This window comes from Protopterus annectens, chromosome 7.part0 (genome assembly GCF_019279795.1).
Source record: "Protopterus annectens isolate FY-2018-M chromosome 7.part0, PAN1.0, whole genome shotgun sequence".
Lineage (NCBI taxonomy): Eukaryota > Metazoa > Chordata > Ceratodontiformes > Protopteridae > Protopterus > Protopterus annectens.
Genome location: NC_056739.1, coordinates 1,437,586,896 through 1,437,606,128, shown reverse-complemented (window position 1 = coordinate 1,437,606,128; position 19,233 = coordinate 1,437,586,896).

Here is a 19,233-nt window from a genome sequence, read left to right as displayed (position 1 = left end):
GGCCATGTGGGAAAAAAGAGGTTGAGAGACCTGTATGAAATGAATGTGTAGGTATGAGCTAATATCAAATTACTGTCCATCCATGTAATTAGCAAAGTGACTGTAGGATACACATGTCTGCTCTGCTGTCTAGAAACACACACACACACACACACACACACACACACACACACACACACACACACACACACACACACACACACACACTCACACACAGTTGACTGCAATGAGAAGAGCATCCCTACCTATTTAAATATACAAACTACAGAACACAGTACTTTATGCATGCACCACAGCTCAAATCTGATTTGAAGTGTGTCAGACAACACTTTATGGCTGATGCCATCAGCAGTATCTGTTGAGGAGAAGATAACAGAGTCCCACATGCTGGTATAAAATGCTCTTTGTAATGTCAGGCAACAGCTTTCGCACCCACACACACACACACACACACACACACACACACACACACACACACACTTGACTGCAGTGAGAATAGAACTACCCATCTAAGTACAGAGACTACAGAACATAGTACTTAACACAAGCACCACAGCCCAAGTCTGATTTGTACAGGAGTGCAGTTGAACTTATAGTAGATGACATCAGCAGGCCACGTAGGAGACAAGAGGTTGGGTGGCCTATATGAAATTGATGTGTAGGCTTGACAAGTATCAAAATATGGTGATCTATGCAATTAGAAAAGTAACTGTAGGATACACATATCTGCTCTGCTGTCTAGACATGTGCTCAACTGGAGTGACAGCAGAACAGAACTCATACCTATCTAAATACACTGACTATAGAGCACATTATGTTACACAAGCATTATTGCACAAATCTGTTTTATATAAGACTGCAGGTGAGTTTATAGTAGATGACATTAGCAGGTCATGTAGATGGCAACAGGTTGAGAGGCCTGCATAGGCAGATAGCTTCATAGGTTTATATGAGGCTACTAGCCTTATAGCACTAGAGTCTATAGAAGCCTCGCTGTGTAAAAACACAAGTACCATTATTGAGCATAGTTGGATGGTCATTTTTAGCAGACTGTGTGTGTGTGAGCAGCAGCTACTGGCCTTGTCCATGAGGGATATAGGTGCCAGCCCAGAAGTGATTTTACAATCACCCAACCAGTAGTCAAGGTTGCACATGAACAGTGTCATTGAGGAGCGCTACTTCACATGCAGTGGAAGCCTATTACAGAGGTGTGTGAATTGTTGTTGGATATAGCTGTCTCCCCAGCATGTTCTGTTTATGCCACAGGCTAGGTTGAGAACCCTGGTTCAAATTATAGTTGTCCCATTTGAATTGTAAATGTCCAACATTTACAGAAGGGAATGGTCTGAGACTGCTCTGCAGGGCAGCTATAGGTCACTTCTCAGCAGCATGCATGATACCAAGTACAGTGACAGGTATGTCTTTACATGTATATCATGTTTGGAGGCCTGGGAGTCTCCCAGGCATAACTATATGTTCTATCCAATTGTTGTAGGTGTCTAGTGGGGTACAGAGAGATGTGAGCATTGTAATCCATTATTGGTGTGATAAGGGTAGAGTACAGCAGAGGTATGACTACCCTGGTCTTGCGTCTGATGTCCATATCTATGATGTGTGCAATGCAGATTGTGTGTGGCACCACTATAGGCACATAGTGATGAAAGTTTAGATTACTATCAACATGTGTGCACAAGTCTCACAACACTGTGTTTGAGCTAAAGGGGTCCTATGCATGTCATAATTAAAAGGGGTACATCAATGAAAAAGGTGATAAAGAGTCACTGTGTACTTAAAGTTCAGTCAGTAAGCTTCTCTCCATTCATCAGTCTGTGTTAGCCCCTACTGTAATATGTTACCATCATTGAGGGACTCTATTTGAGTGTGTCCAGTTAACAGTCATCTGCAGACTTGGTAAATCACAGGCCATCCACTGTTGCCTGCGCTTCAGGGAAGTATTTCTTAAAGTATTGAGGGCCTGGATTAGATCTTTGTGGTATTCCACTGGTGTGTGGTCTCGTGGTGGAAGTGCAGTCTCCAAATTTGAGAGTGTGTGTTCTGTCGTTGAACTAGTTGGCTTTCCATCTAGTACTGTATGGCCTAATTCCCATAAGGGTGATCTTCACTATGAGATATGAATGGGGGAATAGTGTCAAAGGCCTTGGATAACTCAACATAGGCATTATGTTCTGTTATTCCTCATCCAGATGTTTGGCGTCAGTTTCCAAGAATTGCACAAAATCAATAAGCAAGATCTGCCCTTGCCAAACCCAAAATTGGTAGGGTCAAATGTGTTGAAGATCATCTCTGTCCCTGTTGATAATGTCCATGCTGATTCCTGCAGTAGCCATGCAGATACGTCTTTCTAGGTGTATGGGTCAGTAGTTGTAGTTCTGCATGTTACCAGATTGACGTGCATTGCATAGCACACATTTGATATTACATTTTGTAGTGTGGTTTATATATGTGTGGAAAAAGTACTGAGACCTCAGGGTTGTAGTGCATGGGGGGAGGTGCAAACTCATGAATGTATTTTAAATATATGACATACAGTTAAACAGGGCCCTGGGTTTTTCAATGTTTCTACATGTACATTCATGTCATACAAAGGAAGTGCTTAAACCAGAACTAAGACACTTTCAGAATAAATGACACAATAAACCTTCATCCTGCAATTCCCAGCTTAGAAGGGTGTAGGCTATTCTCTCCTGCCATAACAGTTTAGACCACAAATATTCCTAATGTAAAATAACTGGCTTGGAACCCAAGTTCTTAAACCAGAACTAAGGCACTTACAACAACAGGCACAGTAAGCCTTCAACCATCAATTCCCAGCTCAGAAGGGCAGAGGCTACCCTCTCTTCCCACAAGATTGCAGACCGCAATCCATCTAATATTGTCCTGAAGCCCAAGTGCTTAAACCAGAACTAAGACACTTTTAGAATAACAGACATAATAATCCTCTAACCAGCAATTCCCAACTTAGAAGGATGTAAGCTTCCTCTCCTGCCACAAACCATTTTAATGTAGAAACAACTGACCTGGAGTCCAGGCCCTTAAACCAAAATTAAGTGGCTTAGAATAACAGTTACAATTTAATCAGGCTACTAACAAGCAGTAAAAAATGCATCAGAATAAATGCAATTGAACACTTTTTTAAGAACAAGCAGCAAACGCAAAATGAAGTAGTAAAGTAGGAAGAAACACAAATACAGTAAATGCAGCTGGATAAAGTGCATTTTAAGTTAAGTGGGAAGGGAGGAAGCAAAAGATAACTCAAAGTTAAGAAAACTAAGGGGTTGGGCCTTCCCAAGTGATCTCGCCATACTGAGTAGAATGAGCTGATGAGATGGAACTAGGAGGAGTGTCCAAAATTAGATTTACAGTAGGGGCGGGCAACTCAAAAGACACCACATTTCAGAATACAACAACAGTTGGGAAGGTGGGAAAAACAAAATGCAGACAGAGATCAGCAATATTCAGGCAGAGTACAGCAAGCAAGAAAACCAAGCAGTCTAGCTAGAGATGTCTCCAAATATTTCTAGTGAAATGAGGAATGCTGTTTCTCAAGCTCCTCCTGCTAATTAGCTGTTATTCACTGTTTGCAAAGGAATTATTTGCTAACTTTTCTAACTGATCCTAGCCAAGACCTGTTAAAACTCCAACATGATAGAAAACTTAAAATAAAACAAATGTAATACAAGAAAAAAAAGATAAAAAATAGACGTAACCAAACCTTAAGTGAAACACTTCAATTCAAAATAAATGCAGACAGAGATCAACAATGTTCAGGCAGAGTATAGCAAGAAACCAAACAAGCACTACAGTTAGAGATGTCACCAAATATTTCTAGGTAAATGAAGAATGCTATTTCTCAGCTCCTCCCACTAATTAGCTGATGTTATTTGCTGTTTGCAAAGGAATTAGTTGCTAACTGTTTTAATTGACCCTAGCCAAGATCTCTTAAAATTCCAACAAAACAGAAAACTTAAAACAAAACAAAACAAATGCAGAGATCAACAATATTCAGGCAGAGTACAGCAAGAAGCCAAACAAGGACTCCAGCTAAATAAAGATGCCCCCAAATATTTCTTGCTAAATGAAGAATGCTATTTTTCAGATACTTGCAGTAAGTAGCTGATGTTATTCACTGTTTGCAAAATAAATTTTTGATAACTTTTCTAAGTGACCCTAGCTAAGACCTCTTAAAACTCTAACAGAACAGAAACCTTAAAACAAAACAAATGTAATACAAAGACTTCAATTCAAAATAAAATACAGACAGAGGTCAGCAATGTTTATGTACAGTACAGCAAACAAGCCAAACAAGAACTCCATCTAAATAGAGGTAACAACTAGATTGGTGATGATGAGAGAGACATGTGGTATGTATGCAGCAGAAGAATAGTTTTATTGTAGCATTAACAGTTAAATATAGCTTTTTTGAATTTTATAAAGCTGGATCATATTGAGCATGCATATCTCAACTGTAAAAGCAGTTATGCATGCATTAGTCTGTAGCACAAAGAAAGAGCACTTGTTTGGTATTTTATACAATCGTATCAAATTGTACATGATTATTCCAACTGTAAAAGCAGATATACATGCATTAGTCTGTAACACAAACCAAGAGTACAATATTAGACTTTAGACAGAAGAGTTGGTTTCAAATACCACACTTCCCAACTCTACAATAGCTGTTAATTATTCAATTTTGTGTTATTTAAAGGTTTAAAGTAAAAGCTCTATACCACTGGCACACATGCCCTACTGTAAACTGTAATCTGGATAACTGGAACATGCATGGGTACAATATATTCACATGTAAAGGAGTATTTGCTGCAATCTGTTGTATAGTGTGCATCTGTTAGGAGATGGTAGCCTTAAAAGTAATAATTTATCTGTTAAGGGGTGGTAGTCTTAAGAGTAAAGGTTACAATAATAGGGTCAAATAATTGTATTAATGCATTGTGTGTTACATATGAAGGTACTAATCTTATCTCTTTTTTTCTCTCTTTTCTATTATGTGTCATAAAAGTGTGTCTATGTCATCTATGTGTACCACATCACAAAATGCTCCATAGCACAGCAGCGTAGGCCTGCACCAGAGTTTCCACCTGCCCTGACACCATTGCACAGCACATCTGGGAGCCAACCTGGCAGCGCCACCTCTGCTGCCCCTGTACTACCTGCCCCCTCAGGTAGTTCTGCCCCAAAGGATTGGCCAGCAATTTCATCTGGAAGCAGTGGTAAGGCTGATGAGTTTATTACCTGCGCTGAACTGTCAGTGATGGTGTGTCGAGTTGTGCTGGAGGGGCTGTTCTCCTTCATTTTACTTAGGAGCAGGAGGAGGAGAATGAGACATGGAGCACTCCAGCCATTATCAGACTGAGATGACAGTGATGACAGTCCTGCAGGTGAGGATTCAGTTCTCACTGTCAATCAGCTTGATGTCCATGGGTGCTGGATGTACCCACCCTCTCCACATCCATAGTGTCCACTGACCTGTTGTGTCCATCACGTTCCCTGTGTCTAGTCTTCCTTGTCTTGTCTGTCTGCAATTGCTTTCTCACCTACCCAACTTACTAGAGCCAGACATACCAAAGTCCCCTCTCCAACATTGCTCTCTCTCTCTCTCTCTCTCTCTGAAAAAAAAGGGCACCTATCCCACCAAAAAAAAAATCATCCCATACATAGCTTTCCATTTTGCAAATGTGTCTTCTTGACACATGTGATTCCATCTAACTGGCTACACTGCATGACTTTGTTGTGGTCTCCCCTCGCTCTGGAGGTAACGGTCCAAATTCAGCTAATATTCTGCATTTATTATCAGTTTTTACTGTTGAAAAAATGGATAGTTATGATTCTTACCTACCTCCCTCATGCACATTCCTGTATTGCTTTGCATTTCTTCTTCTTCCCCTAGCTTGCCCTTCCTGTCTTCCCCATTTTTTTTCTTTAATGCATTATTGTGCAATGATGCACATCTTGCACCAACTCACATCAATAGTAAAGCAAAAGTAGTTAAAAGTATTAGATACAACTGTATTCAAATCCCGTACCATCTGGTCTCAAAAAGAAACATATCACTGCACTAACACCTGCTACCACAGAGTCAGTTAAGTAGCAGGTGTATTCCAGAGATTCAATCCTAACTGCCAGACTTTAGCATTCCCATTTCACCACTGTTCTATCTTCCCCATTTATTTTCCTTAATACATTATTGCACAATGGTGCACATTGCACACGCACACACACCAACAGTAAAGCAATAGTAGTTAAAAGTATTAGATACAGCTATATTCAAACCTAGTACCATCTGGCCTCAAAATGGAACATATCACTGCATTAACACATGCTGCCACAGAGTCAGTTAAGTAGCAGCTGTATTTCACAGACTCAGTATTAACTATCATACTTTAGTAATGCTGCGACATGACATTCCCTTATGTACTAGTCATTCTTATGGTCTCCCTTTTTGCCTGTCATGCAATGCCACACAAACAAGATAGGCATAACCAAACCTTCCACTCATTCCTCCTTTGCCCGTAATTGCACTAAACATCACATCATTCAAGCAATGGTAAAAAAATAATAAAATAATAATAAAGAACATTTTCACACAAATGAAGAGGAGGTTGGATGTTAACGAAACAGACACTGTGAACTGTGCACTGCTTACTTGCTTTTCCAACCTTGACAGATGTACATGTAACACTTTGTAAGTCTAACCTGACACACCCACCTGATGTAAGCATTCACAGTTCCCATCCATTAAACACAAACACTGAGGGAGTGCCTGCACTATGTTTACATCTCTACACAGATCCAATTTTTTGGGATTCAGCAATTCTAATGAGTTCATACTACATTTGCATCGTCACAATGCTGACAGCCCTAAATCTACATCAGAAGGCAACTGTGTATCTAGGGAAACTGAAGAGGAGCTGAATTGTTTATGTGCTAAACACAGAAGAGAGGATATTACTTTGGGATATATCTGCACAAAGGAGCATTGATTTTTAGATGATATGCCTGCATTTCATCAGCTACATGTTGCATATGCTGACATGTAACAATGAATACTTAGTTTAATTTTTTTTATATTTATTTTGGTTAACATGCACTTTTACCTGTCTACATTACTTACAAATGTATTGTTCATTTGGAGTGGGTGAGCAAAGCTGCATTTGAGTTATTGTACAGAAAAGGATTTATGTTGTATTATAACTCTTCTTTTGTTGCATCCAGCCTACTGTCACATGTTAATGTCAGTTCTGTACAAATCTCACACATTTTACTTTTTATTGTGTCCAAGCAGACTGCTTTTGGTGGATGTATTCCAAAAGTTTTGGAATTTATGGGTAACACCAGCACTGAGTCAACACTGTTCCTTTATAGCTTGTTGAATAGTTCCAATTGTTGCCTTGGTTGGTTAGCATGCAATTAAGCTGCTTATGTGGTACTCAACATGCCAGGGCAATTACCTTGTTTGTGCAGGGGTGTGCACCTCTACATGGTGTTTACAGAATGTAAAAGTTAACACTCCCATCTGTGCATCACACTGCAATGTGCACATGGTGGAAAACCACCATGTAGACTTTATTGAATCCCACAGATAGATTTCTTTTACACATTAAAATGCATTCCATGCATGAGGATAATGCCAATCTATTCCAGGCTATGAATTTAAATGACAGCCTTTGAACATGCATACAAGAACTTTAAAATACAGTTATGTTTATTTCTTCTGGGTATAATTTTAATCTTTAGAACAGTTTTAACTGGTCAGTACCAGCTAGAATTCTGTTTATGATGTGCTGCATTCCTGTCAGTTAACGTGTTGGTGAGAAATTGCTTTCAGATCACAGTCAAAGAACATTTAAACATGATTTTTTTTCATGCACCCTGTGCATTTCATCTGACCATCAGCTGCCTGATTCCTTTCTCATGGCTCCAAAATTCTATTTGGTATCACTTTGATTGGATGGAACAAGACTGCAAGACTGAAAAGAGTAGCTTCCCCCTGGTGTTTCCCCCTGACTGAGGCTATCACTGGTAGACTTCAGAGTGGGTAAGAGTAAGGAGTGGAGAAGAAGCTGATAAAGCATCAGAGCTTTTCTTAAGCCCTATCCCTCATGTGGTGACATCATATCTTGTGGTTGCATGGGTAATTTAGCATTTTCTTTGTGGATGTGAACATCCTTTGCGATAACATGCTTTCTTGACCAACCCATTCAATCAGCTTGACAATCTCTCTGAGTCTTAGCATCAACTGGTGTTAAATGAATGATCATCCTTAGCTAGCGAGCTCTCTTGCCCTCCATGACAGGCATGTCTATCCCTACAACTCAGGTGCCTACGCTAATTATAGAATTTGAGTTGCCTAGATCAAAATCACGGTTCTGTCTTAATATGCCACTACATTGGTTGTGAGTAAAATCTTTTCAAATGGACATGAAAAATAACTTTTTGCTTTCAATGTTCAGTTAAAATATGTTCCCTCATTTATAGTACTTAATTGTTACTGTAAACACCATGGAATCCGTTCAGTGACTCAGTTACACTGTAACAAAAGCACAGGGAAATGTCTGCCTTTCAAGTGTTGCAAGACTTGAAAGAGAAAAGGCAATCCACATAACTAGCACAGCAGAAGTGAAACAGTAGATGTGAACAACTTAAATAAAAGTGTTTAAAGGGGTCTACTTTGGTCAAAAACACATTTGGTTGAAATTCACTTGACCAAGCACACTTGACAAAAGCTCACCACTGAAAACTCATTTGGTCGAAACTCATTTTGTTGAAAGTTATATATGGCATTTTCCCCAGTGTAGTGTGATTCTGGAGTTAAAATATAAAGTAAGGGGGTTGGGGGGCATAGCCCCCCCCACCTATTTTAAATCTATTAAACAATACACATGTATATTGACAAGTGCAATGAACAACTCTTTCCACATTAGAATATAAACTCAAACTATGTGGGAGGCTATGCCCCTCACACCACCCAATGTAGGGGGCTGTTCCCCCCACACCGCCCCTTACTTAATATTCTAACTCCAGTTTTGCACTACAGTGCGGAAAAGGCCATATATAACTTTCAACCAAATGAGTTTCAACCAAATGAATTTTCAGTGAAGTGCCACTGCACCGTCAGTTACATAATATTGTGATTCAAAATACTCATATAGCGTAACATCCACACATATGCGCATGTGTACATTTTAGCTTCTGCATGTGTGTCATACATGTTTATTTAGCAAACACAGCAGCCGAAGAATCCAGTAATTCAAAATGTTAAGTTCCTAGTTATGCTTCACTTTGAATTAGGAGGGAAGGCTATATTTCACTTTCTCATGTCAAGATTTTCTGTTATGTATTTGGTATTTTGTTGTATTTTTCTTTCATAACTTCATAGGAGGTTACTAGACTAATGGCCCTAGGGCCTTTATAAGCCTAGCCATGTTATACCCATGTTCCCTAATTGACCTTGGTTAGATGGTCATTATTCACTGCGTAAGTCTATTATCAGCACCAACAAATCGGTTGGCAGGGTGGCCTAATGGTTAAGATGTTTGCCTTACAAACACAAGGTGTGGGGTTTGAGTCTTACAAGGGATAATTGGTTAGGCTTAAAATGGCTCACAAGGGCAGTTAGCTTAGTACTAACCTATGAACTGCCCCTGTCCTGAGGGACATTATGGTCTCCCATCCAATTGTCTAGGTTACACTTGAACAGGGGCATTGAGGAGCTCTGCTTCAAATGAACTGGGAGTATATTCCAGAAGAGTGACACTCTCTGGGAGATATATTTATCTATCCAGCATGCTCTGTTAAAGGCACAGTTGAGATCCCTGGAGCAAGTGACTCTTGTCCCATTTGTTTTGTGGATGCACAGTATTTCCATTAGGGCAGGGTCAGAGACTGATCTGTAGGTCAGACACAAGTCACCTCTCAGCACCCTGTAGGATATAAAGTAACATGACAGGGCTTTCAGTCTTTCCATGTAGATCATGTTTTGGAGGGCATGCATTTTTTTGGTGAGAAAGTTCTGTGGTCTCTCCAGCTGCTGCAGGTGTATGGTGAGGTACTCTATTAGTGGCCTGATAAAGGTAAAGTAAGTACAGAAAAGTCATAACATTCTTAGTCTTGGATGCAATGCCCTTACTTATGAGATGATCAATGTAGAAGGCTTTCCTTACCACTGCGGACACATGATGATGGAAGTTTAATTGCTATCAACCTGTGTTCCCAAATCTCACAAGACTTGGTTTGAGCTTAGAGGCATGCTGTCAATATTGGAATTTGCAGGGACTTCCTCTTTGCCAAAGGGGAAGATAATGCACTTTTTTATATTTAGTTTAGTCCATGGCTTTGGTACCAATCATTTGTCTGTGTTAACCTCATTTGTAATATGTTAACATCATCTGGGGACATAATAATTGCACCCAGTTTGCAATCATCAGCAAACGTAGTAAACCACAGGCCATCTACTTTCTCCTGGACTTCTGAGAAATAAATTCCAGACAGTAGAGGGCTCAGCACAGATCCTTGTGGTATGCCACTGGTAACTGGTAGAAGTGGAATCTCCAACTTTGACAGACAACTGCCATTAATAGGCTATACGATAGGAGACTGAAATTGCTGTATAAGAGTAGGAAGGAACAGTCTCAAAACTAGAAAAACTCCCTCCTCAACTTAAAAAGTAAATAAGAATCCTTGTGAAGCCCTCCAAAGCTAACTATGAATCCAAATTAGCTTCCCTACCTAAGGATATCCACAAGGCATTCTTTAGTTACATCTGTAACCTCAAAGGTAAGGCCAGATTTGTGCTGAACTTGTAGTTAATGGTATTACATATTGTTAGAAAAATATGTATTAATGTGTGTATTAGTAATATGCTTAGTGCATTCAGAGCCTAAAAGAGTTAACACATTTATTCTATTTCATACTGCATAAATCTGTACAAACTGCAGTTGATTTTTGACCTTGTATTGTCAGCTAAATCTTGCTTGTGCCTTGGAAATTTACTGAGAAGCAGATGATTTCTGCTTGCGTTAGGAAAATAATGAATAGAACAATACTGCTTATATGAAACTCAGACAAGACGTTCCGCTGTGCCATGAGAACATACACAGCTGTAGAAGTAACAGATAATTAGTACAAAGCCTGCTTGAAAATATGAACTGCAGTCAGCATTTGCTTGTATCTGTATTAGAAAAGTACCTTGAAAAGTAATAGTGTACAATAGACACTTGTAAGCAAAATACTGGTCACCAAGGCCAGGTTGTTTTTCTAAAAAGTTTCTCACAAATCTAGTCATGTCAGCAGAAAATCTGAAGTAACACCTGCTGTAGTACAATGCTTAAAGTTGTGTTTGATTACCTCAGCTTAGAAGGCCATGCCTTGTAAAACAGTATAAGAATGAACTTACTTCCTGTTATTAGTTAGACAAATCCTTGTATTTGCATGTTTTTGTCTCCTTGCTGCAAGTAAATTAAAGTGCCTTAACTGAACCTTACGTGTATTGGTCTTTGAAGTTTTTTCTTTTGACAATATACAGAACCTGTGGATATAGCAAACCTGTTGGCTGTCAGGTTCAGTGACAACTTCAATCCCTTGTCCCCACCACATATACCTCAAATCATCCCTAACATCTATCACCCACCTAGTATCTCTGAGTAGCAGGTCTAAAATGCCCTCTCCAAAGCCAAAAAAACAGCCTCTATAGAACCAGATGACATCATGGGCTGTGTTGTACATGGGTTAAAACAGGATCTAGGATCACCATTGTGCACTCTTTTCAATATCTAAGCAATGGCTTCATCCCAGTGGAATGGAAAACAGCTACCGTCATACCTTTGCACAAAGGGGGTGCATCCATGGACCCTGGGGAACTATAGATCCATTAGCCTAACCAGCCTTATCTGCAAAGCCATGGAATGAATCATCATGGATATTATTAAATAGGATATAGGAACTAACGCTTGATTCCACCCAGTTTGGCTTTGTCAAGGGGAGATCATGCCTATTAAACTTGGTGGACTTCTTCAAAACAGTCACCAAAGCCCTAGACAAACTCAAATCTGTGCATACGACCTTCCTAAACTTAGCTAATGCCTTTAACATAATCCCACCACTCTGGCATCATTGATAAACTCACCCAGCTGGGTTTCAATGCATATATTGTCAGATGGGTTGCAAACTGGCTCATTGATAGAACTTATCTGATCAATATAGGGGACTCCACCTCCTCCAGCAGACCCATAACTAGTGGTGTACCACGGGGATTGGTTTTGGGACCCCTACTGTTCAGAATCTACTTCTCAGAAGTCCAGGCTAAAACTAAAGGACAGTGGCTGATAAAGTTTGCTGATGACTACATTGGTCATTGAAGCCCTTAGCAATGGCAACATCCTGCAAGAAGGTCTTATGCAGACTAATGACTGGTGCCAAAGTCATGGTCTTAACCTTTTTTTTTAATTTAAAAATGTTTTATTAACAATTTTTGATAATGCAATACAAAATGATAAGAGACAATGTACTAACAAAACAATGAAAGTAATATAGACTTACATACAACAAATAACTATTTACAGGTACTTGTTATGTCCAACAAAATAGATAAGTTAACAGAGATTAAGCTAGAAGGATATCAACTAAAGTATCTCAATATTCAGTAAAGTGTGTACTAAATCTTGGGGGTGTATTTCACATATTTGTGGACAAGTAAGTGTTTGGTAGCAAGCTGTTTAAATCCATCTCAAGTGAGTAGAGATATATCCTTCCAGTTAAGGATGATATAAAGTTTGATAAGGGAAATATCATTATTAAAATACGAGTCTGATGTTTGGATAATCCTGTAGAGAGGATATGTAACATTGCAAATTTCCAGGGCAAAGTCCTTTTTTCATATCCTTTTTTTCCAGTTGCACCCTAAGTGAACACCAGAGTCTATAAGAGCATTTGCAGCTCCAAAAAATATAGAGCAGGTCAGCGCTGTGCTTGATACAATGGGGACAGAGGGGAGAGGAGGAGGGGTAGAATTTAGAAAGTATGGCAGGGGTGAAGTATGCATTTGTTTAAGATCATAAGTTGGGTATAGTTAAGTTTTTAAGGGGATTAAGTATCAAGGAGAGTTGAATAGCTTGGGAGATTTAGTTAGAGGTAATGGAGAGAGCTTGGTCTTTCCAGTTGTTTGAAAATATTTGATCATTTTGGGTTCAGATAGAAATAATACATTTGTATGAAATAGAAATCATTTTCTTCTTAAGTAAGAGGAGGTTCCATATGGATTTGCAGGCTTTAATATCATTTAGAGTTAGAGAGGTATCTTCCAAGGTATTACGGCAGAGTTCAAGGATTTGTCTCAAGCTGGTTTTATAACTTTTGGGTAGAGACATGTGTAGTTTTATTTCGGATAATTAATTATTTCTGAGAGGAAAGAGATCTGCTATAGTTAACTCTCTGATAAGGGGGTATTTATCCAGCTTGATCATTTTGTTGTTCAATCTAAGGTCGAGGTTGAGGTGGAATGGTTGCAGGGTATTAAAAGCAATGGATAGTTTTAAAGATTAAAACATCTTCTGAAGAATAGTTATTTTATGCTTAATGGTTGATAGTAATTTGAAGTTTTTCAGATTTTCTGCATTCAGAAAGGGGAGAGTTTGGGGGTTAAAGCTGAATGTTTTGATATAGTTGTAGTATAATTTTACCCATGTAGTAGTACAGGTAGATGAATTGGGAACATAATCAGGTATTGCTACTATCTTGTTACCATTAATAATATCGTAATAAAGTTTGAAGTCAGGTAGACTTAAACCACCCTTGTCTTTTGGGACAGTTAGTCTATTGTAGCTAATCCTTTTTGATTTGGGGGACCATAGGAATTTGGAGAAAGATGTGTGGAGAGTTTAAAAAAAATTGTTGTGAATTATTGTGTTAGATGCATTGAAAATATAAAGCAGATGAGGTAGAATGTTCATTTTGATTATAGCAGCTTTGACGAGAAGTGGGAGATGTAATTTTGCCCAAAATTTCAAATCTTGTTGGATGTTAGATCATAATTTGGAGATATTATTTGAATAGTTTTGGCTGAAATCTTGGTGAAAGGAAATACCGAGATACTGTAGAGAATCATTAATTTTGATTTGAGAAATGGGGGGTGGGGGCAGCTAGGTAGTCGGCAAAAAGGGTTGAGGGGAAAAATTATTGATTTCTCTAAGTTTTCTTTATAGTTGGAGAATTCTGAGTATTTATCTATTGAGCCTAATATGTTTGGAAGGTCAGAATTGGGGAGGGAGTAATAGAGGTTAAGGTAATCAGCAAAGGCTAAGAATGGAATTTTAGTATTAAAGGGGGTGGGAATATGATAAAAGGTTTTTTGAGTGATTAACAGAAAAAGAGGTTCAACATAGAGGTTAAATAGGTAGGGTGACATTGGACAACCATGTATAGCTCCATTTTTAATGTCAATTTGAGAAGAAAGCTTGTTGTTGATTTGTAAGAGTCATGGGCTTAAACTTAAGGCCAAAAAATGCATTATTATCATCATCATCCCCTCTGGCAAGAGTGCTGTTCCTGCAAACTACCACATCAATAGCAATACGCTAAGCACACAATCAGTGGTGAGAGATCTAGGCACACAGATCGACAGCAACTTTAACTTCAATCACCATGTCTCTTCAGTGGTAAGAAGGGCATTTTATATTGCTCATCTCATAAGTAAGAGCATTGCCTCCCGAAAAAAAGGTTATAAACCCCCTGTACTCTTCCCTCATCAGACCAATAATAGAGTTCAATAGTCCCTTCGGTGTGTTCCTTTCCAAAAACCTATAGCAATTGGAGAGAACACAAAGGTTCCTTACAAAGAAAATTCAGGGTCTTCAATAGCTGTCTTAAGTGGATAAACTGAAATCATTGTCACTTTACTCTGTGCCATACAGACTGCTCAGATGTGATCTGTTTCTTGTATATAGAGCAATCTCTGACCCAGCTTTAATGGAAATGCTGCACATTCATAAGTCAAATAGCACATGGGTTACTCACTCAAAGGACCTTAACCTGGTATGTGACATCAACAGAACTTGCTGGAGATATGGATTTTTCTCATAGAGGTTGCCCAACCTTTGGAACAAACATCATATTCATGTTAAACAAAGTCCCTTGTTGGCCCTATTTAAGTGTAATTTGGATAACTGTATGGGTAATTAGAAATTCACCTCAGGAGTTCAACCAGTATCACTCTTGAACAGGAGCAAAAGGTGCTGATTTTACTGTCTGCTTGAACCAGACACCCTTGGAAGAACGGTGGAACTTGACTAGGCTTGTAAGGGTCCTGGGGTGATTATCATAGTAACCTCCTATGATGCTATGATCCTATATTCCCAGCAATCCAGTGTCAAACAAATTAGATGTGCTTTATCATGTTTCCATGGTTATTTCTTGGATATCTAAATTATTTCCACAAATGAACTGAACTGAATACAAAATGTTGGTTTTAGATTTCTGATTTCTGCATTATGTTCATAAATAGTTGCTAGGCACACAGTCAGTAAGCCCATTAAGTAACCTAACCCACTTTCCCATTTTGTCTTGAGCACTGTTTAGATAAGTGACCTGGTCACAGGCGAGTGGAGTTTGATAGAGTCAGAGGGCTACAGTAAGCAAATTTTTAACAGCTCATAGACTTCATGCTCTGCACTAACTGCAGAATATAAAATGTTTTTCTGAAGTCAGGATTGAACTGTTGACCCATGAGCTCTGAAAAAAAGATCCTGCCACTTGTAATGCAAAGATTATGAAACACTCATTCAGCTGTACTAATGGGAAACCTATGTTTCAATCAAAGGAGGTAATTTCAACCCAAGTCACATCACACAGAATCCATTGAAAGTTCAGGTTGATGACTCCTTAAAAAATGCAAAAACAACATCAAGAGTTGTTGCTCCAATGGCATCATCAGCAACCTGGGTAGCCATAGTCATCTGGAGTAATCAAAGCCATGATTACATACATACATACAGATATTTCAAGCACGGGCATCAATGGCCATCTAGCTTGCCAACATACCAAAACACTCATTCCCATAACAAGTATCCAAGCTGCTCCCAAAACATCCAGCCCAGTACCTGCTCCAATGCAACCCGGTAGTCCATTCCATGCATCAGCCACTCTTTCAGAGAACCAGTTAGTACACCTCTCATTCCTACAGAATCTCCCACATAGGCTGTCTGATAAGTCTCCAGTACTGTTTGTTAACCCCAAACATTTCCAGAGGTTGTTGTCACCAAATGCCCCACATACCTGAACAAGATTTCCTCTTAGATATCTGCAAGAGACATTGTACAAGTTCAGATATTTCAGTCCTTCAAAATAACCTACACTTTCACATCCATGGATACCCTTGGTATATTTCCATTGTACTCTTTCCAGTTTACATATTGCCACTACATACTCAAATTTGGGTCCAATGCAACCAACAAACAATAACTTCACCATTCCCAATTTCACATTCTCTACAATCCCCTTATAGAATCCATATTTCCATAACTATCATTAATCTATTGGTTGATATGATTAGAAAAAAACATAGCTGAATCCTCCCACACACCCAAGTCCCCAAAGTGTCCACAGTTTCAACCACTGTGTGCTGTACTAAATATTCACCATTCAATTTATGCCTACCAAATCTCATATGCTTAGTCTTCAATGCATTCATCAGCACATTACTCTCCTGTGACCTGCAGACATGCCTCATCCATAACACATGCAATCAGTCTACCCAATTTCAGGTTGTCTGCATATAGACTGTAGAACACCCCAGATAAAAAAGGTACATCTGAAAGATACAATCCAAACAAGCAAGGGCATAGGACAGAGCCCTGTGGGACACCCTGACTGCAGCTAAGGATTTCGCCTGTCCAATCACTGTATAACACCTGCCATGTCTTATTTTCAAGCCATGCAGTCATCCATCTTACCAATAGCACATCAATACCCAGCTGTACCAATTTATTGATCAGTGTCATGTGCATGACCCTGTCAAATGCCGAAGCCAGATCTATACAAATCACATCACAGCATAACCCCTCATTCACAGCTGTCACCACATTGCCATAGAACACCATGCCACAGGTAGCAATAGATCCATTTTCAACACATGCATGCCAATACATGGCTACAAGTCCCAACCCATTCATTTCTGACAATAACTTATCCAATATTACCCTCTCCACTATTTTTCCACAACATGAAAGTAGACTTAAAGTTCTACACGACTCTGGGTCTGTCCCACTCCCCCCTCCCTTAAAATCAGGTCCAATAAGTGCATGGATCCAATCTTGAAGAATCTCCCTACATTTATATGACCCAGTGAACAACAGACAGAATGGTATTGCAAGTTCCTTCTGAAGTGCCCCCAGGTGACTGCCACCAACTCCGTCTCCTCCCTGTGCCTTGCCTGGATCCAGCTTGCACAGTTCTCTTTCAATACAATCCAATTTGATTCCAACATCTGGGGTCACCTGGATGTCACTAGGACAACCCACCACCCCTCTTGAGGTGCCAAATCGTCCTGTATAACTTTCTGTAAATACATTTATAATCTGTTGTGTCTGAGACCAAATCTCAGAGTATGCACACAGTTTATCAGCCTGTGTGTCTCTACTCCCTCCACATCCTATGCATCTACAAAAAGGTTTCCTATTATGCTCAATATCTCTACACAAACGTTCTTCAAATTTCCCTTGATCCTGTCCCACACCATGTCCATTCTGTGCGTCCAGCTTGTCCACTTCAGCTTTCAAAGTTGTAGCTCGACGGTCCTCCACTTCCTATACCCTCTGTCTCTCACCCTAATCAGACATCCCATTCCTATGGAAATATATCCACCTGACGCCGCATGCCTAGATCCCAATGTGAAACATTTTGATGATTTCCTGCACTCAGACAACCTCTCCTTCAAAACCTGCCACACTCCAGCTGCAGTTTCTCAACTGAGCACCCCACTCCAGTCAGTTCCAAATAGTGACTCCCCTGCCTCCATACAATTTGTAATTAACCTTCTGTGCATTGGCCTAGATTTCAATTTGGCAGAATTATCTAGCAACAAATTAATTTTTATAACCCCATGATCACTGCACATCAATGGTGGTAAAACTTCATTTGAAGTTACAATAATTTCTTTGGGAACACAAACAATATCTAGTATGTTATGTCCTCTGGTAGTTTTTTATACAATCTGAAGCAATTGCTGTTCCTGAATATATGCTGTGAATAATTTCCTTACTAATGTTGTAGAATCAACATTATTCCAGTCTGTTTCTGGTAAATTTAAATCCCCAGCTAATATTATTCTTCCCTCCTGTGTTTCATGCTAGAAATGTATGAATTCCTCTAGGTCATCTCCACTTGACTTTTGCAATCGATACACTCCAGCAATTGTTATATGTTCCAGGGTTGTCTTTATTGTCACAGTTACATAGTCTATAGTGTTGGTGTTATCATTGAACATGTAATAATCATAGGTCTTATAGCTATATTTAATCCCTATCATAAAACCTCCACCTGATTTTTTTATTATAATGTTTGTTACAGCAAAAACATTTATACCCTGACAAAACCAGTTTCCAGTCATTGTTCTTTAACCATGTTTCACAGACAATACAACATCAATCTTGTGGGAACGTAGCAAATTTTCCAAAAAAAAAACTTTATTATTAATGCCCCTAGCATTAACAACTGTCAGAGAGGAATCAAATGTTGCTATCTGTGGGCTGTTAAATTTTCGACATGGCAAAAATCCTGCTTTGTGTTTGTCAAATATTGCAAAATATCTTCTGCAAAAATTCCCTTCCCTGATCTAGACAAATGCACGCCATCTTGTCTAAACACATGTCCAAAACAAGGCTTGGATGCTCTACACATTTTCATTTTTTAAAACAGAACACTTTTTCCATGTATGCATTTACCAAAAAAATATTTTCAATCACAGTGACCTGACTATCCTTTCTATAGGTGATTTGTGAAAAATATGGCCTAACACCAGTCCAAATATGGGACTGTGCAAGTGCAAGAAACATAACATTAAATAAGTAAATTGGCAGAGTGCAGGCAGAACTTGACATTGTGCAGGTAAAACATGGAAACATATCCAACACTAAATAAATGAATAATATGCAACTATATTATCGAATGGCCTGTACGGTATAATAGCAGCAAACTATTACATCAGTAGAT